The sequence below is a fragment of the Triticum dicoccoides genome, chromosome 3A (genome assembly GCF_002162155.2).
Source record: "Triticum dicoccoides isolate Atlit2015 ecotype Zavitan chromosome 3A, WEW_v2.0, whole genome shotgun sequence".
NCBI lineage: Eukaryota > Viridiplantae > Streptophyta > Magnoliopsida > Poales > Poaceae > Triticum > Triticum dicoccoides.
In genome coordinates this window covers 316,184,034-316,190,106 of record NC_041384.1, presented here as the reverse complement: position 1 = coordinate 316,190,106, position 6,073 = coordinate 316,184,034, and positions in this window count along the sequence as shown.

Genomic DNA, 6,073 nt, shown 5'->3' with positions numbered 1-6,073 from the left:
CTTTATCATTAGGAACGATAGTAATACCTCCCTTCTTAGGAACACAATGGACAGGACTTACCCACTGACTATCAGCAACCGGATAAATTATACCTGCCTCAAGGAGCTTTAGTATTTCTTTTCTTACCACTTCATTCATCTTAGGAATCAGTCGTCGTTGGTGATCAATAACTGGTTTGACATAGAGTGGGACTAATGCCCTTAAGGTCATCAAGAGTATATCCAATAGAAGCACGGTGCTTCTTCAGAGTCTTCAATAATCTTTCTTCATCCTTCTTTGAAAGGTTAGCACTAATAATAACAGGATACATCTTCTTTTCAACAAGATAAGCATATTTAAGAGTATCAGGCAATGGTTTAAGCTCAAACACGGGATCACCCTTGGGTGGAGGAGGATCCCCTAAGATTTCAATAGGCAAGTTGTGTTTCAGAATAGGTCCCTGTTTAAAGAACACTTCATCTATTTCCCTTCTATCATTCATATACATATCATTTTCATGGTCTAGCAAATATTGTTCTAAAGTATCACTAGGAGGTAAGGCAATAGAAGCAAGACCAATAATTTCATCTTTACTAGGTAATTCTTCTTCACGGTGTTGTATACGAAATTTAGAAAAATTGAACTCATGAGACATATCACCTAAACCAATAGTAATAACATCCTTTTTGCAGTCTATCCTAGCATTAACAGTGTTTAAGAAGGGTCTGCCAAATATAATGGGACAAAAGCTATCTTGTGGGGAACCAAGAACAAGAAAATCAGCAGGATATTTAGTTTTCCCACACAAGACTTCAACATCTCTAACAATCCCAATTGGTGAAATAGTATCTCTATTGGCAAGTTTAATTGTGACATCAATATCTTCTAACTCAGCAGGTGCAATATCATGCATAATCTCGTTGTACAAGTTAATAGGTATTGCACTAGCACTAGCACCCATATCACACAAGCCATGATAACAATGGTCTCCTATTTTAACAGAAATAACAGGCATGCCTAGCACAGATCTATGTTTATCTTTAGCACAAGGTTTAGCAATTCTAGCAGTTTCATCACAAAAATAAATAACATGCCCATCAATATTATCAGCCAAGAGATCCTTAACAATAGCAATATTAGGTTCAACTTTAACTTTCTCAGAAGGTTTATAGGTTCTAATATTGCTTTTACGAACCACAGTTGAAGCTTTAGCATGATCTTTTATCCTAACAGGAAAAGGTGGTTTCTCAACATAAGCAGTAGGAACAATAGGATCATTATAAGTGACAGTCTTTTCTTCAACTTTAATAGGTACAACTACTTTTACTTCAATGGGGGGATGATATTTAAACCACTTCTCCATAGGGAGATCAACATGAGTAGCAAAAGATTCACAGAAAGAAGCTACTATCTCAGAGTCAAGTCCATATTTAGTGCTAAATTTATGGAAAACATCGGTATCCATAAAAGATTTAACACAATCAAACTTAGGTGTCATACCTGACTCCTTACCTTCGTCGAGATCCCAATCTTTAGAGTTGTGTTTAATTCTTTCCAATAAATCCCATTTGAATTCAATAGTCTTCATCATAAAAGATCCAACACAAGAAGTATCGAGCATGGTGCGGTTGTTATCAGAAAGCCGAACATAATTTTTTTGAATAATCATTTCTCATGAGAGCTCATGACTGGGGCATGAATATAACATTGACTTAAGCCTCCCCCAAGCTTGAGCTATGATTTCTCCTTCGTGAGGCCAAAAATTATATGTATATAATTGTGATCACGATGAACAAGATGCATAGGATAAAACTTCTGATGAAATTCCAATTTCAATCATTTGTAGTTCCATGATCCCATATCATTACATAGCCTATACCATGTCAATGCATCTCCCTCCAAAGATAAAGGGAATACCTTCTTCTTGATAACATCATCGGGCATACCCGCAAGCTTAAATAATCCACAAACTTCATCCACATATATTAGGTGCTCATAAGGATGTAATGTTCCATCTCCTGCAAAAGGATTAGCTAGCAGTTTTTCTATCATACCCAAAGGAATTTCAAAGAAGACATTTTCATTTTCAGTAGGTTCAGTAGGTTGAGGAGAAACTCTATGCTCTACTGGTCGGGGTGAAGATACCCTGAACAAGCCCCTCAATGGATTACTTTCCATAGTAACAAGTGACAGTAAATTTCAGCACACTATATAAATTTTTCCTTACCAAATTCCACCTACCAAAGGTGCTTCACTCCCCGGCAACGGCGCCAGAAAAGAGTCTTGATGACCCACAAGTATAGGGGATCAATCGTAGTCCTTTTGATAAGTAAGAGTGTTGAACCCAACAAGGAGCAGAAGGAAATGATAAGCGGTTTTCAACAAGGTATTCTCTGCAAGCACTGAAATTATAGGTAACAGATAGTTTTGTGATAAGATAATTTGTAATGAGTAACAAGTAAAAAAAGTAAATAAAGTGCAACAAGGTGGCCCAATCCTTTTTGTAGCAAAGGACACGCCTAGACAAACTCTTATATAGAGAAAACGCTCCCGAGGACACATGGGAATTATCGTCAAGCTAGGTTTAATCACGATCATATGATTCACGTTCGGTACTTTGATAATCTGATATGTGGGTGGACCGGTGCTTGGGTGCTGTCCTTACTTGGACAAGCATCCCACTTATGATTAACCTCTATTGCAAGCATCCGCAACTACAACAAAAGTATTAAGGTAAACCTAACCATAGCATGAAACATATGGATCCAAATCAGCCCCTTACGAAGCAACGCATAAACTAGGGTTTAAGCTTCTGTCACTCTAGCAACCCATCATATACTTATTACTTCCCAATGCCTTCCTATAGGCCCAAATAATGGTGAAGTGTCATGTAGTCGACGTTCACATAACACCACTAGAGGAGAGACAACATACATCTCATCAAAATGCAGAACGAATACCAAATTCACATGACTACTAATAGCAAGACTTCTCCCATGTCCTCGGGAACAAACAAAACTACTCACAAAGCATATTCATGTTCATAATCAGAGGGGTATTAATATGCATATAGGATCTGAACATATGATCTTCCAGCAAATAAACCAACTAGAATCAACTACAAGGAGTAATCAACACTACTAGCAACCCACATGTACCAATCCCAGACTTGGAGACAAGAATTGGATACAAGAGATGAACTAGGGTTTGAGAGGAGATGGTGCTGGTGAAGATGTTGATGGAGATTGACCCCTCCCAATGAGAGGATCGTTGGTGATGGCGATGGCGATGATTTCCCCCTCCCGGAGGGAAGTTTCCTTGGCAGAACAGCTCCGCCAGAGCCCTAGATTGGTTCCGCCAAGGTTCCACCTCGTGGCGGTGGAGTCTCGTCCCGAAAGCTTGCTTACGGTTTTTTCCTCATCGAATGACTCCATACAGCAGAAGATGGGCATCAGAGGGCCACCAGGGGGCCCACGGGGCAGGGGGCGTGCCCAGGGGGTAGGGCGCGCCCCCACCCTCGTGGGCAGGGTGTGGCCCCCCTCTGGAACTTCTTGCGCTCAGTATTTTTATATATTCTGAAAATGACTTTCGTGAAGCTTCAGGACTTTTGGAGCTGTGCAGAATAGGTCTCTAATATTTGCTCCTTTTCCAGCCCAGAATCCCATCTGCCGGCATTCTCCCTCTTTATGTAAACCTTGTAAAATAAGAGAGAATAGGCATAAGTGTTGTGACATAATGTTTAATAACAGCCCATAATGCAATAAATATTGATATAAAAGCATGATGCAAAATGGACGTATCAAGGATTTTGAAAAGTAGGTCCATGTGGAAGTTTTTCTCCATTCCTTTCAACAAAATGCATGAATAATTGAATAGTAGAGTGCCATAGGAAGATTTCCAATTAATATGTTTTTCCTTTAATTTTTCCTTTGAACCAAAATATCCCTAATGGATCGACATGAATGTAGAGTAATAAGTGATGCAACAAGTGTACAATCTCTTTGTCATAGCCATGTCGACCTCGACATCATTGGGTTGGTCACTGAAGAAGTTGAGGTAGAGGTGGCTGTCGGGGGTGTGGAGGAAGATTAGGGGAATATGTAGATGGCGTCTAGGGCACTGCTCTGTTGTGATGGATGGCTGCGTCGTTGGAGCAGCTCCGGCGAGCTGTAAGACGTTGAGGCTGAAGCAGTACAAGACATACATCGTTAATCTCAAGTGGGGTTCTAATAGTATCTCCGATACATGATGTAAAATACATTACAAAAAGTGATAGATGCAAAATTTACATCACCAAAAAACACCTGACTACAACAGATGAGGTAAAAACTATTGAGTGTGAACCTAACTGTCGAAACTAAAATTTACCGTGGAATCTGAATGTTACTATCGAAACTGAACGCACCGGTAGTAGAGAGGCACTTCACATGTAGTTTAGGCCGCTCGAGGACTAGTAGTAGAAATAGTGATCTAAATCAGTAGGCAATCAACGGGGAACACAGTAGCAGATAGCAACCAGAGCAGTAGCGCCTGGAGGAGCAGCTTGAACTAGAGCCAGAGCAGCAACTCGTGTAGCTGCAGCAGCCCGTGTGCCAGCATCAGCAGCACGAGCAAGAGCAAAGAGCAGAGCAGCAGCACGAGCAAAGAGGAGAGCAGAGCAGCAGCGTGAGTAAGCGAGCGAGAGCCGGAGCAGCAGCAGTAGATCTGACTAGCATGGATGCCGCCACCGAAGGGGCCTCGCACTGGGGGAGAGCCGCCGTGGAGATGTCGTCCGTGACGCCAGCTTCGAGGTAGCCGTGCCATGGGGGTGCAGGATGGAGCACCATCGGTGTCGGGAGGTCGAGTTAAGGAGAAGGTGCGACATGATTAGTGTACAACCTCTTTGGTGGCGCCGAGTAGGCCTCGACTTCGTCCGAGGAGTCAATGAGGATGCTACGATTTCAGTGGAGCAGGTTAAGGCGATGCTGTGGGGATGGACGAGGTCATCGTCGGAGAAGCTCCTTGGAGGTAGAGGGCGGGGCGACTGAACCGGCGGGACGACGAGATCGACAACAGATCCTCGTCCGGGGAGGTGGATGAGGGACATCAAACTGTTGTGGTGGATGACATCATCGGGGAAGAGGCTCTGACTTGGAAGCGGTAAGGTGGCGGATGCAGGAGGGTGGGGTTTCGCGGCTGGACCAGAGAGGTTATGGTGGCTTGGGGTTTCGAATGGAGAAAAGGAGGCGATGGGAGGGGGAACCATGACTTAGGGACGTGCTTGTCCAAAATGTAGGGTGTGTTACAAAAATACCCCCACCGATTTGAACTAGCGGCCCTTTCGGCTCAGGGTTAGAAGGGAGATTTTGCGTGTCGGGATTTGGTAGCTGGAGGGAGTTTTCTTGCGCATTGTAGTTTCAGGATAGCAAGGCGCGGGTTGTGACGGCGTGAGTTTTGGGAGCACAATATCTGAATTTTTGGAATATAACAAGGCGCGGGTTGAATTTTAGGGACAAGCCTAACGTGTAATACTGTACGTACCAAATCAATTCGCACTTCCCTCAATGAAAAAAACGAATAAAATAAAACTATTCGCACCACACAAAGAGAGAGTCTTGTCTCGTTTTACTGTACAAATGCTACTCAAAGCTATGAATCCATGTTATGTCCAATAATTTTTTTCGCTGCCTCTATAATGCATGTAACCTACTCATACCAACATTTTTGTGCATTCCAAATGTTTATACTACCGCTGCAATTCAATCTAAATTTGTATTTGTTTCTCTATTTGAATAAGAATCTACAATCATGATTGTTGCCAACTTAAACCATCATTCATGTATTATCTAAACAACACACCACATGATTACTATAGAGATAGATATGAACTATGTGTACTATATGAACTCGAATTCAATTTTTTTAATACACTTGATGTTGACTTCAAATAATAGTACATTCGATGTACTAACTAGATCTTCATAATCTAAACCATGTTCCAAATGTACATGTGTTTATCACACAAAGTATAGTGCCTCGCCCCCTACATTTTAACATGTATTTAGCCCTGAGCTGCAAAAGCCACACATTATCACAAATTCTAATAAATGTTCT